This window comes from Podarcis tiliguerta (genome assembly GCF_965153285.1).
Source record: "Podarcis tiliguerta genome assembly, chromosome: 10".
Classification (NCBI taxonomy): domain Eukaryota; kingdom Metazoa; phylum Chordata; class Lepidosauria; order Squamata; family Lacertidae; genus Podarcis; species Podarcis tiliguerta.
The window spans coordinates 67,813,322-67,829,136 of record NC_139543.1 but is presented as its reverse complement, the minus strand read 5'-3'; the positions used below and the strand labels follow the sequence as shown (position 1 = coordinate 67,829,136).

The following is a 15,815-nucleotide window of genomic DNA, read 5'->3' as shown; positions in this document are numbered from 1 at the left end:
ATTATATGGACCAGTAAATCCATGCCCAGAGCCCTAATCATAAGCCAAATTCTGTCTCATTTCCTAGCTGGTATGCCTTCGCCTAACCTCCATCTCAACCTATTTACTAGATATTGTGCATATTTTCTTGGGCTTTGGTGCTGTTTGGGATTTTTTGGTGGGGGATTGTTGTTGTGGTGGTGGTGGTGGTGGTGGTGTATACAGTAGTACCTCTGGTTAGGTAACCCTCTGGTTATGTAAACTTCGGGATGCGAAAGCGGCAAACCCGAAAGTATTTTACCGGGTTTTGTCGCGTGCACAGAAGCAGTCCTCAGGTTGCGGAAACCTCGGGATCTGACCGGACCTCCAGAACAGATCCCGTCCACAACCAGAGGTACCACTGTATTTGTTTTAGATCTTCCTGTGATTTATGTGGAAATTGTTCAGCCTGGTTGTGTGTTTTTTAATATTTTATTCATTGTTCATTACTACTTCTGTTATGTTGTAGCCATGTAATTTTTCCATGTTGTTGTTGGCTTTTTGCAGTCAGGTAACGCTGCAGAGAGCTTGCTGGGGAGACCATGCATTAAAAAAAAGGGGGACTCAAAAATAACTTAAACAAGGTTTTAATAAGAAAAACAAAAACTCCTTATACACTAAATACATCTACAAACAAACATGACCCAACCACCAACCCATCCCCCAGGGTTTTGGCAGAGCTAGGTGCTGTTCCTTATATACTGCACCCAATTCCTGACGCAGCTTAATCAATGCAACTCAGCAGCACCTGCTATGTTTCACAGCTGTAAAGCTGGATCTCGTTAGTTTGCTCTGGCCCTTGCTCTGGCCCCTTAAAGGTATACACATCGGGTGAAACAATGATGAACCTTTACATTTAAAGAAACAGTTCAACAGTTGTAAGCCACTCTGAGCATGGTTTGAATTGTGAAACACAAATAAAGTTATGAATACTCCCCTTTACCCTTTCCCTGTTCATGTCCCTTTCTGATCCAAGAGTCAATTTCTAAGCCTAAGGGATATGGCTGTGGAAAAGCAAGGCTGCTGCCCCCTCTACTTCCAGGCTCTGTTCACATTTAGTAAAATGGAAATAAAATGGAAACATTTCCCCCTGAACCAAGACTGCCACCAAGGCTAATCAATAAGTTGGGCCTGCCTACATTATGTTCTGGATGTTCATGAACAGCAGTGCCTGCTCCCAGTGCCTGCCTAAATATAGGGGCCAGAGCATTAACCTTTCTCATGCTCTCCACACCCTGCTTACTCCCTAATCCTTCCACTCTCTCAGCTTAGCACAGGATCTTGTTCATTTGCAGTGAACAGAGCTGCACAAATTTGACCGGGGATGATTCTGGCTGGTTCCCTTGGTAACACTAGAAAGCAAGCAGACAAGTGCTATCAGAGGAACACTGCACAACCTTAGACACCCAGGCAGGCAATTAATGCCCAAGATTTCAGCATCTAACTGTGTTAGGCTGTGCTACCTCTTTCGGCTGTAGCTGCTGGGGCACAACAGGAAGCAGGGTAGCAGCAAACACTTTACGTCTGAGAACACAAGAGCCAGTGTTTGCACCAGATCCACTGGATTCTCTCAGCCTGCCCTCAGGATCCCCAGCTCAAATGTATGCCAGTGTCAAAGTGACAGCGCAACAACAACAACAACAACTGCACCCTCACTATTGTACAACAACAACAACAACAACAACAACAACAACAACAAATGAACCCTCACTATTGTACAGAACTCCTGGATAGTTACTAATGAGTGCATGTTCTCCAACACATCTGCACATTCCTGAGTAGTATTTTTCTGCTTAAATCCACACACACAAACACAGAGGGGAGCGGGGGAGAGACACTCATAAGGAATCCCTGCTTGTTCTAAGATTTCATGCAAAAATTGTACATTCATGAAACTGGGGGAAGCAGATGATTCAGTTTCAGGGCTGGCAGAGTGAAGGCACAGTCAAGGAGACGCTTGAAAGGCAGCCAGCAGATTGGAACCAAGCGGAGCCACCGCCTGGCATAGCAAGGCAAGGCAGATAAGGGGTGGGCAGGAAAGCAAATAAGCAAAGCCAGCATATAATTAATCAGGCCAGCAGCCTGGTCTTTATGGTGAGGAATGGAGCAAACTATCCTGGCATAGCTGTCTGCCTAGATTCCTAAAAAGGAGTGCCCCCACACTGCAACATTTTGGTGCGAGCTCACCTGTTTAATTGCTATACCAACATAACTCTGTTGAGAGCTCCATAGGGAGCTGTCCTTGGTGCTGAATTTCAGCAATCCACCTCAGCTATCTTCCCTTCCTCTGCCCCTCCCCTCTAAGGCACTAGAAAAGAGCTTTCCGAACTTTTCATGTTTGTGACACACTTTTTAGACATGCATCATTTCGCGACACAGTGATTCAGTTTTACTAGCAAACCGGAGATTAAACTAACCCCTTTCCAGCCCTGGGAGATGCGCCACACGACACACCTGCACACTGAAGCCGACACACTAATGTGTCACTACACACAGCTTGGAAAGCTCTGCACTAGAACAAGAGAAAAGGTATGAGCTCATTCACCCAGAAACAGTCTTAGAATTCCTCAATGAAAGACCAGCAAAGTCCATAATGCACGAGACACTGAATGCTTGTGGATTTTAGCTGTGTTTACTGATGTTGGCAGCTATATAAAGACCTCTGCTAGTCATCTGTGGTACATTTGACACTCAAAAAGGAAGGCAACCTGTGAATTCCAGCCTGCAGAAGTGTTCCCTGCCTCTCAACCTGGAGGCTATTCTTTCTTGCCACTAAAAGGTAGATAGCTATTTAATGACAAGAGTAGGAACCATTAACTCTCTATTACACCTTTATTTGGCTGGACTCTGAAGAGCTTAAAACGTTGAGCCTGTAACATAATTCATTTGCAGAACTCCACAGCTAATTTATTATTTATTATGTTTAAAACAGGATCTCCAGGCCCCAAAATTAGTTGGTTTAATTTTGCCAGCACTCCTCTCCACCACATTGCCTTTCTAAAAGTCTGTTATTAACTCCCAATGAAGACAATCAAACCCATAATTTCAACTCCACACACTTTTATTTAAAAGTATCTGAATTTGCTTAGCCACTAACATTTGCATCCAACGCCTTATTATGAGGAATAGGGGGAAAGTCCTGGAACACTCTCCCTGCATGTAATTCAATCTCATGGAAGTTTGGCAATGTGATGCCAGGAGTTCAGGAAGCACTCTGCACAGCATTCAGCTGGTGGGAGCATAACTGAATGACCTCCAAGAAAACATGTGCATATACAGGTATCAGAATTTGGTTCTATCTTGGAGCTGGATTTGGGTAATTCTGGCATAAAGTACAGAGGTGTTGGTGTTTGCAGAGTGTGTACAGTTTCATGAGGGTAACGTTTTGACATCTGGACTGAATCCAAAGGATCAGGCTGCATGTTATGTGCCTCTTTTTTCTGTCAAATTAATGATGAAGTCAGATTTCCTCATTTTCCACAATCCACTCTGCTGCCACTAGCAACAGAAGAAGAAGAGTTTGGATTTGATATCCCGCCTTTCACTCCCTTTAAGGAGTCTCAAAGCGGCTAACATTCTCCTTTCCCTTCCTCTCCCACAACAAACACTCTGTGAGGTGAGTGGGGCTGAGAGACTTCAGAGAAGTGTGACTGGCCCAAGGTCACCCAGCAGCTGCAGGTGGAGGAGCGGAGACGTGAACCCTGTTCCCCAGATTACAAGACTACCGCTCTTAACCACTACACCACACTGGCTCTCTTATCACCCCTTATCACTAGCAACAGAGGAAGGTAAGAAACTATGCAAAGCACTGAAACCCAACAGCACTCAAGCAGCTGGAAGTCCCGTTCAGATCCCCCATATAGCTTATGAGATTTTAACAAACACTGTCTATGATTCCTCAAACTTACTGTTCTCTACCTTGGCTGTAAGGACTTGAAACTTACTTTTAAAATTAAGAAACCAGGAAGAGAAGTATACATACAGAGTGTACAAAATTCTGAATATTGCTCATCATGGCAAAATCATTTTCTGCTTACTGCATAGGAGTCTTTGTGCATCTGCTTTCTGTCTGCACTGCACTGCTGCCTCAGTTGCATATGGTTATTTTGGAAGGTGGAGGAAGAAGGTTTAGCAGGTGGATTGTTGAGCTAGATGGCCTTTTAGTTCCAGCAATCCTATATTCTGATTTCTAGTAATATGCTTTTAATAGCATAACTGCTTATTTCTCAGGACTGGAAGCTATGTTATCCCAAACTTAAAGACCATGTAGTTAGGACAGCTGGAATTATGCAGTAAACTTTAACTAGAGAATCAGTGGAGTTTAGGTGGGCCAATGTAGGATTCATTGGCAGTTAAATTAATCTTGCATATAGCGATCTTTGTATGTAATGGCTACTTTACCACTTTGAGTTTTTTTCTAGAATAATGCAGTATATAAATTGTATGAAATAAATAATTTTTCATATTGTCCCTTCTCCAAGATTCATTTATGTATAATGTGCTTTTGATTTCTCCGTGATACTTTTATGTTTTTATGGAAACTAAGCCTTATGAGGAACAGTTGAAGGAGTTGGATATGTTTAGCCTGGGAAAGAGGAGACTGAGAGGATATCTTCAATATCTAAAAGGTGATCACATGGAAGATGGAGCAAGCTTGCTTTCTCCTGCTCCAGAGGCTAGGATACAAACCAATGGATTCAGATGACAAGAAAGGAGATTTCAACTAAACATCAGGAAGAACTTTCTGAGAGTAAGAGCTGTCCAATAGTGGAACAGATTCCCTCAGAATTGAACTAGATGACTCTTGGGGTCCATTCCAACTCTATAAACTGAAATTTATTTACTGGTCTTCCGAGGGTATATTTAAAACACGTATTACCAAACAGATTATAACCTCCCAGGTTCTGTTTGCCTCAATGGGCAAGAGGGTGGTGACCAAATTAAAAACCTCATTTTCACAAGAATTCTAGGTAACTGCATACTAATGAACCCACTGAGCCTCTTCACTATTGGGCACACTGACAGATGCAAAAAGCCTCCTGAGTTTTACGGTACTGTTTACTAGTCTACCAGCAAATGAGAAATGCATCTTTAAATCTAGCAAAGAGGCCCTCCAAAAATACTTCCATATTCATTAAACACAGAGAAAGTGTCATTTTGTTACAGTTGCTGACATGTATTTGTTGCGACAAACATGCAGCTTTTCCACTAGGGAGACTCTCCAGTAGCCGAGGATGACAATTAAGTCAAATACAACTGCTTGATCATGGCAATTAAAACTCCCAGAGAGGAACACGGGAAGCAATCCAAGCTCCTAATCACTTACAATAGTTTTGATATCATTTTAGAAATTCCAAGCTTCAGACCATCAAGTCTTTATTATAATATTGTCATGCAATTAGCCCAGAATTCAGAAACATTAACGAGTGTTTAAACTGCTCCCCTTACACAAGGGGAAGCACAACTAGCACTAGTAACAGCCCTTGCAAGTCACTCAGAATAAATAGTCATAAGCAGGGTTAGTGGAAGGAGTTTTACAGAAACATGTTGTGCCACCATGTGACATTTTTTTCAAACAGCAAAAATGACTGGCTTGGATAGGAAATGAGGCAGAGAGTTTTCCCCAGTTGACTCTATTAGGGGCAGCTCAGCTGGTTAAGGCTGGTGATGATAACACCAAGGTTGTAGGTTCAATTCCCATATGGGACAGCTGAATATTCCTACATAGTAAAGGCTTGGACTAGATGATCCCTTCCAGCTCCACAATTCTATGGCTCTATGGTTCCTGGAGGAAAATTGTGGGGAACCTGTGAGAAGATGGAGTAGATACAGTTACTGGAGCATTTTTTGAAACCAGAAAGCAAAAGCAAAGTGCCCCCCCCCCACTTGAGATTCCACAAGAGCCAGGGGTCTTTTTACAAAGACTGTGGGATTGTGTTGTGGGTAAGATCTGAATGGGCCTTGGACTGACACACTCATTTTCCAGCTACTTTCACGGCAGAGAAAAGTTTTCAGCCAAACCAAGAGATCCTGCACTCAAACATATGCAGGCATGAGACAATTCCTACTAATTGAAGACCCACAACCCAAGCACCTTGAGGGACAAGACTAAAAAGGAGAAAGCAAAGCAGGAGGGAGAAGTGATGCATTGGTAATATATGTATTAATGAGAAGGAAGGGCTGGAGGCAAAGAGCAGGAGAGTCATAAATCAGCCAGCATGAATACAAACTCAAGAGTCTGAGCAGCAGTCGCCACATGGTCTGTTAGAGACTCTGTCTGTCTAGGACAAGCTCAACAGCATCGGCACTAATATCTGTATCCTATGACTGGCCACTTGTGACCAAAGGAAGGGCTTGCCACAGTTGCTGCTACGCAGAGCGCTTGCTGGATTTGACTCAGGAAGCAAATCAAAAGGCATTGAGTTCAAATGGTTACCTTGGCAAGCTTTCCAGCTCCCAAGACCAGCTGGAAGAACAGACTATGAAGGTTATGGAGATTATGTGTGTGTGTTTCTACATTATTATTAGTAGTAGTAGTATTAGTGGTGGTAGTAAGGTAAAAGGTAAAGGTACCCCTGCCCGTACGGGCCAGTCGTGAGCGACTCTGGGGTTGCGTGCTCATCTCGCTTAAGAGGCCGGGAGCCAGCGCTGTCCGGAGACACTTCCGGGTCACGTGGCCAGTGTGACGAAGCTGCTCTGGCGAGCCAGCACCAGCGCAGCGCACGGAAACGCCGTTACCTTCCCACTATAAAGCGGTACCTATTTATCTACTTGCACTTAAGGGTGCTTTCAAACTGCTAGGTGGTTAGGAGCTGGGACCGAACGACGGGAGCTCACCCCGCCGCGGGGATTCGAACCGCCGACCATACGATCGGCAAGTCCTAGGCACTGAGGTTTTACCCACAGCGCCACCCGCGTCCCTGAAGTGGTGGTAGTAGTAGTAGTTTTAATTGAATTTTTATATACCGCCTAAACCCAGAGGTCTCAGGGCGGTTCACAGAACAATATAACACTATCAGCATAAATGCTGCTTTTTCATTCCAACCAACAAGGCGCCGCCTTGTGCATGAAGTATCCTAGCCGCTGTCTTTATAAATCTGTTCGTTTCCTGACTGTGGTTTTTCTAACTGTGCAATCCTAACCATGTCTACTCAGGAGTAAGTCCTAGTGAATCCACTGGGGCTTACTTCCAGGTAAGTGAGCTTCGAATTGCAGCCTTAGTCAGGATAACGGAAAATCAATTCACACAAACGCCAAAGGACAGGAACATGGATAAACTCCAGAGGTGGTGCATGGCAAGTCCTTGAGGTTAATTAAGAAAAATTAAATCCCACGAGGCCAGAAGGCCAAGGACGTGTTTCAAATCACAACATGAGGCATGACAGAGATAAGAACAGAATGGTGCAGTGAATGAATATCTTCATTTTTCTATACTTGAGTGAAATGGAAGGTCTAACATTCAACTCCGGGGGAGTTGCTGCACACACCTCAAAATGCTTTGAGAGCATTAAAAAGGCAAAAACAACAAATGAATGGTGAATATTTCAAATCAGTTTCAATAGGAGCACCTTTTAGCCACAGCACGATAGCAATGAAATAGTTTGACAGGAGCACTTTAATAAGGGCATTTGAGGCCATTTCCCAACCAGAAAGCCCACCCTCAATACCCCAAAATAGCACACTTTCAAACCCAGAAATTCATAACTGAGCCTCCCAATTTAAACATAGGTAGGATGGAGACATAAAGTTCCGAGTCTCACAACAGCACCTCCATATTCGGCAAACGTTAGCACTGAACTTTTTTTAACCTGCTGTCTGTAACTCTGGGGGAATGGAAATTGTATGGATTATTCCCCTAGGCTTGCAACTGTATCCCAGAACTTCTCAGAGGTCCCACTTCTGTCTCCTCCTCCAAATCTCTTTCCTATGAAGCTTTGACCCCGAAGTCATAATTCCCAATGATAATGAAGTACAGTGGTGCCTCGCAAGACGAAAAGAATCCGTTCCGCGAGTCTCTTCGTCTAGCGGTTTTTTCGTCTTGTGGAGCAAGCCCATTAGCGGATTAGCGGATTAGCGCTATTAGCGGTTATTAGCGGCTATTAAAGGTTTAAGAGATTAGCGGATTAGCTGCTAAAAGGCTATTAGCAGCTTAGTGCCTTAGAAAAAGGGGGTGGGGAGCGGAAAAAAATCGCAAGAATCGCAAGACATTTTCGTCTTGCGAAGCAAGCCCATAGAGAAATTCGTCCTGCGAAGCGCATTGAAAAACGGAAAACCCTTTCATCTAGCAGGTTTTCCGTCTTGCGAGGCATTCGTCTTGCGGGGCACCACTGGATCTGTATGCAGAATTGCTTTGGCTGACATTCATCAACATGTTAGCCCACATACCCCCACTTTTCTTCACCTCACCACCCTTATCACTGTCTAAACGTAGATTTTAAGTTTCTTGGAGAGGGGGTCTAGACCTGTGCCTTTTTCCTCTAAAGTACCATGCAGAATGCTGGCCCTATGAAAATCCCACAAACACACACATCTGGCGCGTAGGTGTGCAGTTACCAATACTAGGATAACTTGAAGGAGAAACTTAAGGAATAAAATTCTGCATGCCTCAGAGGTCTCTCCTGTCTATAAGCCACCCCCTCTCCCCAGAAAATCTGCTTAGGGCTGTTGTTTAGTCGTTTAATTGTGTCCGCCTCTTCGTGACCCCCTGGACCAGAGCACGCCAGGCACTCCTGTCCTCCACTGCCTCCCGCAGTTTGGTCAAACTCATGTTAGTAGCTTCAAGAACACTGTCCAATCATCTCATCCTCTGTCGTCCCCTTCTCCCTGTGCCCTCCATCTTCCCCAACATCAGGGACTTTTCCAGGGAGTCTTCTCTTCTCATGAGGTGGCCAAAGTATTGGAGCCTCAGCTTCAGGATCTGTCCTTCAAGTGAGCACTCAGGGCTGATTTCCTTCAGAATGGAGAGGTTTGATCTTCTTGCAGTCCATGGGACTCTCAAGAGTCTCCTCCAGCTAGAAGCTTCTAATAAATATTTTCAATGATATTTGACCTTCAAGTATTTAAATGCTGTCCTTCATTCAACAGCTAAGCTCTCCGCTGTTGACGCCCCATCTAAGGGGCTGACCCATAGTTCACGGCAAATACTAGATTTGAACTCGGGATTTCCTGGTTCACCGTTCAGCCTCTTAGCTACTTCACCCACGGCCATTTTTAAAAACCAAAGTAATTTAACTTCCCGCTTGAGATATCACATTTCTTTCCTCCCTGACCCCACCAAGTTTTATAATGCATATGTATGGCGAAATTCCAACTTGGTCTTTCTATAGTCTTGTCTTATACCATAAACAACAAGGTATTCCTCCCTGTTGGGGTATCACATTTCTGGCAACATCAGGTCTTTCTGGCAGCCCATACTGGGTATCTGTTCCAGACGGTATTGTGCTCCCAAATTCTGAAGTTGAGACACTAACAGTACTGCAGAAAAGCTCCCAAGGTCAAGCTTTCGACTGCTTGCACCTTTCGACAGCAATTAAGCCAGCTCTGTGTGTTACACAGCAGGGATTAAGTTGTCCTGCTCCTTATCACAGACACTTAGGCTTTGGAAAGAGTTGGGGTTTGTTTATTTTTAATAAGCAACAGCTCCAGATAGGAACTACAGATCAGAAAATGGCTGAAGTCATAAATGCTTACACACGGAGAGAAAGCTTTGTGTCAATAGAAAGGCTCCTTCTTCCCAAAAGGCTATCAATATTTTGAGTGTTCAGAAGGAGGAATCTCAGTAAAGGTGTCTGTCTGCTGGAAAATGCAGAGCAGCAGCTGTTGCCTAATAAGGCAATGCTGTTGTAATTCACACGCGAAAAATGCAGAAGGTGCTTTGCTTATCAAGAAAGGGTGAATCCTCTGTAGCCATTTTGAAAGCAGGTGCCCTCCCCACATAATCTATACAAGAAAAAGAATAAGGTATCATGAATATTCATTCTACACAGTGGACATCTTTGGATGGATTTATTCCACACAGTAGCTATCTTTGGATATTTTGGGGGAGGGTATGCAAAACAGGAAACCTAGATGAATTCCAGCAGGAGATACCCCAGCTAATTTGGGGAGCCGCAGATTCTAAAATGTGAACCATGAGGAGGCAAAGCTTGCAACAACTGTTCAACCTGCAGGCCCAGCAAGAAAGAGAATACAGGAAGGCAGGAAAAAGGATCATTCCCAGGACACTGACTATGGCTAGCTAACTCAAGAAAAGGAACTGGGCTTCTCTTCAGCTTCCCAGAAATCACAGGCCAAAATAATTTCATACGAAACAAACAACTCTAGAAGGACCAAGGCACCCTCCAAGCTCTGAGAAAAATGAATATGCACATTAAGTACCAACATTATGTTCTCAGTAAAGGAGAACATCCTCAGATGGGACGTGTGGTAGCAGTGCCAGCTCTTCGGACTCTTGGACTCAGGCTCATTGTCCATCCTTCCCATTCAGACAAATGTTTTCACCCTTATCCCCTAGTGATCAGTCTCCCCAAACCAGATCCCTTGCCCAGTTCCAGTCACTTTTCTCCTAGCAATCAGCTTGAAGGTCACTCTGCAAGCTCTTTGATATTAAGCATCAGCCGTCTAGTTCCATTAGTATTAAAAAGGTATCACAGGTATCACTGCGGGGTTGAGAATAGTTCCCCATCAAAAAAAGATCTCACATTGAGGTGCCTACTTGGTACATATAGCAGGCCCATATCTGGATTGCATCACTGATGCCACACTGAGGGCTGCGGCTGCTTTCACAGGGGCTGCCCACCAGGTTGTTACCTTCAGCCTTTTTCCTCCTCCGAGGCACAGCTCCAAAAATTTCTACAGGAGGCTACATTCAGCACTATTGGAGGAGGAGGAGAGGGTGGTGTTTAGAAGTCATGTGCTCCCTTAACTCCTGGACTCAGCTGCCTCTCTGGCCTCAGACTAGAGCCCAGTCACAACCACCCTGAGGGAAGTCCCCCATGCTAGGACTCAGTATGGCTGCTGCATTTGTGTCCTCTGGCCAAGAGACAGGAAGTGCTGCTGCCTAGAGCTTGCTGCTTCCCATATCTTAGTTCAATGAGAGTTGAAAGGCAAGCAGCCACCTCTTGCCCAGGATGAGTTCATGACAATGTTGGGCTTCCTCGACTAGAGGTGTTTGTTAGCCTTGTAGCCATCTAGGATATGGGATGCAACAAATTATTGGGGGGGGGGGCAAGGGGTATAGGAAAGAGAACTCTAGGCTGGATATGAACGGAAAGCCCAGGCCTGTCAGCAAAAACAAGACAGAAGCTGTGTTAGGCTCTTCCCACCAGAGGGAGGTTGCACTTCCTGTCTAAAAAACCCCCATCTGGAAGAAGGAAGGAGGAGCTCTTCTAGTACCAAGACAGAATTCTTACAGTCTTAAAAGCAATCTCTGCAGCACATGGATAAACAATTTAATTCCTTACATATAGATTCTGTTTCTCTTTTCTTCCTTCCCGCCCCCTTTTCCTTTGCTGTCAAGTTATCTGACCTCTGTTTGATAATCTCATTTCCTGAAAATCAAAATACCGGAAATTTAAGCTTCCTAGAGTGTTAATTGTGACCCTGCTCCATTGCTAATCAAAAAATTGGATGTTTTGCATGAAAATGCTGCTCTAATTAATTCTCAGTCATAAAGCGCCCTGGTTTTAATAACCCCTTCTTGATTGGATAGCCTTTGAAGAGACGGTTGCTGCTAATCTGCTACACTAGAAAAACCGCACGCAGAGGAAATAATAAGTGGGCTTCTAAGGTCTGAATGAGATTATTGCATTAACACAGCCAAAGCGAAGAAGAGCAATCCCTCTGCCCCAACCTCAAATAAAGCTCCGATTTTGACGGGGTGGGGAGCAACCAAGACACCCGAGAGAACAGAAAGTCCCCTAGCTGCATTCCTCAAGGCAGAAAGAGCTCTTCATTTCAAATCATTCTGCCATTTTGAGGTTCCTTTTCAAAACTTAGGGCATCCACCTGCCACAATGCCTTTTTAAAAATGAGACAAGAACACATCAGTCCTTCCTTCCCCCTCCCTATCTCCTCTGAATGACAGTGTATTATCATATGCAACTCTAAGAGTGCTGAACTGAATTTTCATTACTCCAAACGTCAAAAGCAGTTTGTGTCACCAGAGAACACAGATGGTTGTCCTAGGCTGCCTTTTTTTGTTGCTGCTGTTCTTGGTTAACACCAATTGCACGAGCCACAATAGACTGTGCCTTTCAGAAGAGGTGGGTTCTTCCTGGGAATGCCATTCCCTATATACAAGGCCTGAACTACATGCTCAGCAAAATCAGTGTCTGCTCTGAACTTCACGATATCGGACAGAAGGGAACTAAATTTCTGAAGGTGCTTCAAAAATTCCCTGAACATAGAAAAAGCTAGCACAAGAAGGTGGTAGAGAAAAGGGCAGACTGTTTTGCAACCAGGTAGACTCAGCTGTTCTGTTCTTGGTTCATGAAGTAAGTTGTCAAGAGAACCTTGCAATTATCTTCCAGAACTTGGGAAGACTAAATATTGGTAGAAACCTGCCGGTTGCTTTCCCTGCCTCTTTGTGCCCCCCTGAGGCTCTTCAAATTCTCTCACCGCATGAACTTTCTTCATGGACTTAGTTGGCAAACTGATCTGAGAGCACTGCATCAGCGTGGGGAATGATTTGGGTTCCCTATGGTGACTTAGAACAGAAATATCACCTGCTGTATCTAACGGAAATCTCAGATTCACACTGGCTTTGACAAAAACATGCAACTTGCTTGCAAGACACATCCTAGTAACCAGATCTCTCCTTCGGCATGTTGATTTCACTTGAAACCCAACATAGAGGAAGGATGCCCTAAAAATATATTATTAATCAACATTTTTATCTAGCAAAGGTAAAGTTATAAACACAGCCTCCATTAAGAGTTAAGATCCTTATTATCTAAACCAGAGCTTTCCAAACTTTTCATGCTGGTGACACACTTTTTAAACATGCATCATTTCGCAACACGGTAATTCAGTTTTACTAGCAAACCAGAGGTTAAATTAACCCCTTTCCAGCCCCGGAAAGAGCACGGGGAGCGTTCATGAGAAACACCTACATACTGTAGTTGACACACTAATGTGTCATGACACACAGTTTGGAAAGCTCTGATCTAAATCTTGGCTAACCAAATTTTGCAATGATGCACCCTGAAGCAAAAGAAAAAATCCTAATATTCTGGGTTCTGAGCTGGCAGTGAGTGACCAAGAAAAGGATCTTGGGATTGCGGTGATTAACTTGATGAAAATGGCAACTCAGTGTGCAGCAGCTGTGAAGAAGGCAAATTCCATGTTAGGGATCATTAGGAAAGGGATTGAAAATAAAACTTCCAACCTCAAAAAGGACATTGTCGTGCTGGAAAAAGTTTGGGAAACAGTAGCCAAAATGATCAAGGGTCTGGAGCAACTTTCCTATGAGGAAAGGCTGCAAGATCTGTGAATTTCTCATTTAGGAGAAGGGTAAGGGGGATATCATGCAGGGGTGTAAAAGTAGGAATGGTGTTGAGAAAGTAGATAGGGAATTTTTTTTATCTTGCTTTCATAGTATTAGAGCCTGTGACTGTCCACATTGGAAGATTCCAGAGACACAAAAGAAAGCACTTCTTCACACAGCACATTGTTAAACTATGGCATTCACTCCCATAAGATTATGATGGTGGCTGCCAACCTGAATGGCTTTAAAGGGGGATGAGACAAATTCATGGAGGGCAATGGCTGCTAGTCATAGTGGTTATATATAACCCGCAGGATCAGACACAATATGCCTCTGAAAGGCAGTGGCTGGGGATCACGATCAGAGACTGCTGGTGCCAGAGCCAGCACAAGTTTTGCTGCCTGAAGTGAAGAACAAGACCCTCCCTCACTGCATATACAGAACACAAACAAAGCGGCAGTTGAGTCTTCCTCACTAGTGATGGGACAATAGCCTCCACTATTCCTGAGAGCAGAAGGCTAGCTTAGCTGGCGTAGAGCAGGCAGTGTGGCACACACAGCTCTGTCTTCCCAACAGCTTGCTACACTTCCTGCATCTAGTGATGAAGGCAGAAGCCTGACTAATAGCAGGGCTGGCCGTAGCTACAATGCTTGTATCCTTGCGAGCTTCTCACTGGGGTATTCTCTTCTCCACTGTGAGAATGAATGCTGGAATAGCCCTTTGGTCAGACACAGAAAGTCTCTTCCAATGTTCTTACCCATAACTCTTGACTAAGCTGCTGTTGAATGTAACTCACTGGTATGGATATATAAAGGTAAAGGTACCCCTGCCCATACAAGCCAGTCTTGCCAGACTCTAGGGTTGTGCGCTCATCTCACTCTATAGGCTGGGGGCCAGTGCTGTCCACAGAAACTTCCGGGTCACGTGGCCAGCGTGACAAGCTGCATCTGGCGAGCCAGCGCAGCACACGGAACGCTGTTTACCTTCCCGCTGGTAAGCGGTCCCTATTTATCTACTTGCACCCGGGGGTGCTTTCGAACTGCTAGGTTGGCAGGCATGGATATATAAACAAGCATTATACCAGCTCCACTTCTTGAATGCTCCAGATAATCTGAATTAAAGTTTGCATTTTGGGCTGTTTTTCCCTTGCACAATTCTAAGTTACCTTCCATTCACTTCCAAATATTGCAAGTCATCTGCATTAAATGCTGTAACATTTCTTGTGAGGCAAGCTCCAAATACTTTTCTTGATGTGCAAACATACCAGACCAAGATCGAGGAGAGGGGTGAGAAGAGGCAGGTTAGGGGGCCACAAACAGCTTCTTTCACAAAGCTCACTGGATGGAATGGTCATTACCTTTCAGCCTAGCTTACCTCACAGGGTTACAGTGAGGATAAAATGTGAATGATTATATAGCACCATGAGCATTAGTTAGTACACTGGGATATAGAAATAATGCTCATACATATGAACGGCATACCTCTGCACATCACAGAGAGGCTGACAGCTTCCTCCCTAGGAAGCAGAACACAGGAAAACTCTGAATATTCTCAGATCAACTTATAGGTCATTCTCCTCCATTGCAAAGTGGAAGTGTAGAAGAAATGTGCTTCTGAATGAAAGGGCCATAACCCAATATAGAGCTACATGTGCAAAAGCCTACTGACTCATCAGATTAATTAGACCTTTATTTGGTGCTGGATTGTAACACTCAAAACAACTAGCTCCTGAATCAATCCTACAGAGGATTTGGCTTTGCTCCTGTGAAAGCAGCTAAAAATTGAATATATTTGTTCCCTCCACACCTTCCCTGCCCCCATGACACCATGGCAGGGTTTGTTGCAGATCTGTTGAATTGCAGTGTCAGATTTACTGCTTTGCAGCTAATGGGTAACTTTAAAAAGGGACTGGCACTTCCCTCCCGGCTAACTGTGTCAGTGTGCTGGTGTGAATGCTGCACCCCCAGCCAGTGTCAAAATGCAAGAACCCTGGCAGGCAAGAGAGCAGGAGAGGCTGTTCCTCTAAAAGCTCTGAGCATCCACCTCCAAGTCACGTTGGCTCCGCATTTTATGGCAGAGTCAGAATCAGCAGGGGGCATTGGTAGCGACAGTAATTAAATCCTATAGTGTCTGCTATGCAAAGGGCACTTCATTAATTACAAGGAAGGTGACGGCTGTGCTGTGCAGCTCTTTGACAACCATGCCGCTTGGTGGAATTAACTATACTATTAGTGTAATGTATAAGAAAGCTATTAGGGATGTAATAGTAAATTCATCTGAATACAAAAATTTTAAACACAAACAACGCAAA

General features: G+C 44.3%; 1 protein-coding gene across 1 annotated transcript in view; it reads right to left on the bottom strand.

Annotated features, from left to right (window-relative positions):
* EXOC4 (exocyst complex component 4) overlaps positions 1 to 15,815 on the bottom strand; it is a 353,124-nt gene that overhangs the window by 225,711 nt on the left and 111,598 nt on the right. The gene's annotated exons all lie outside the window — the stretch shown is intronic.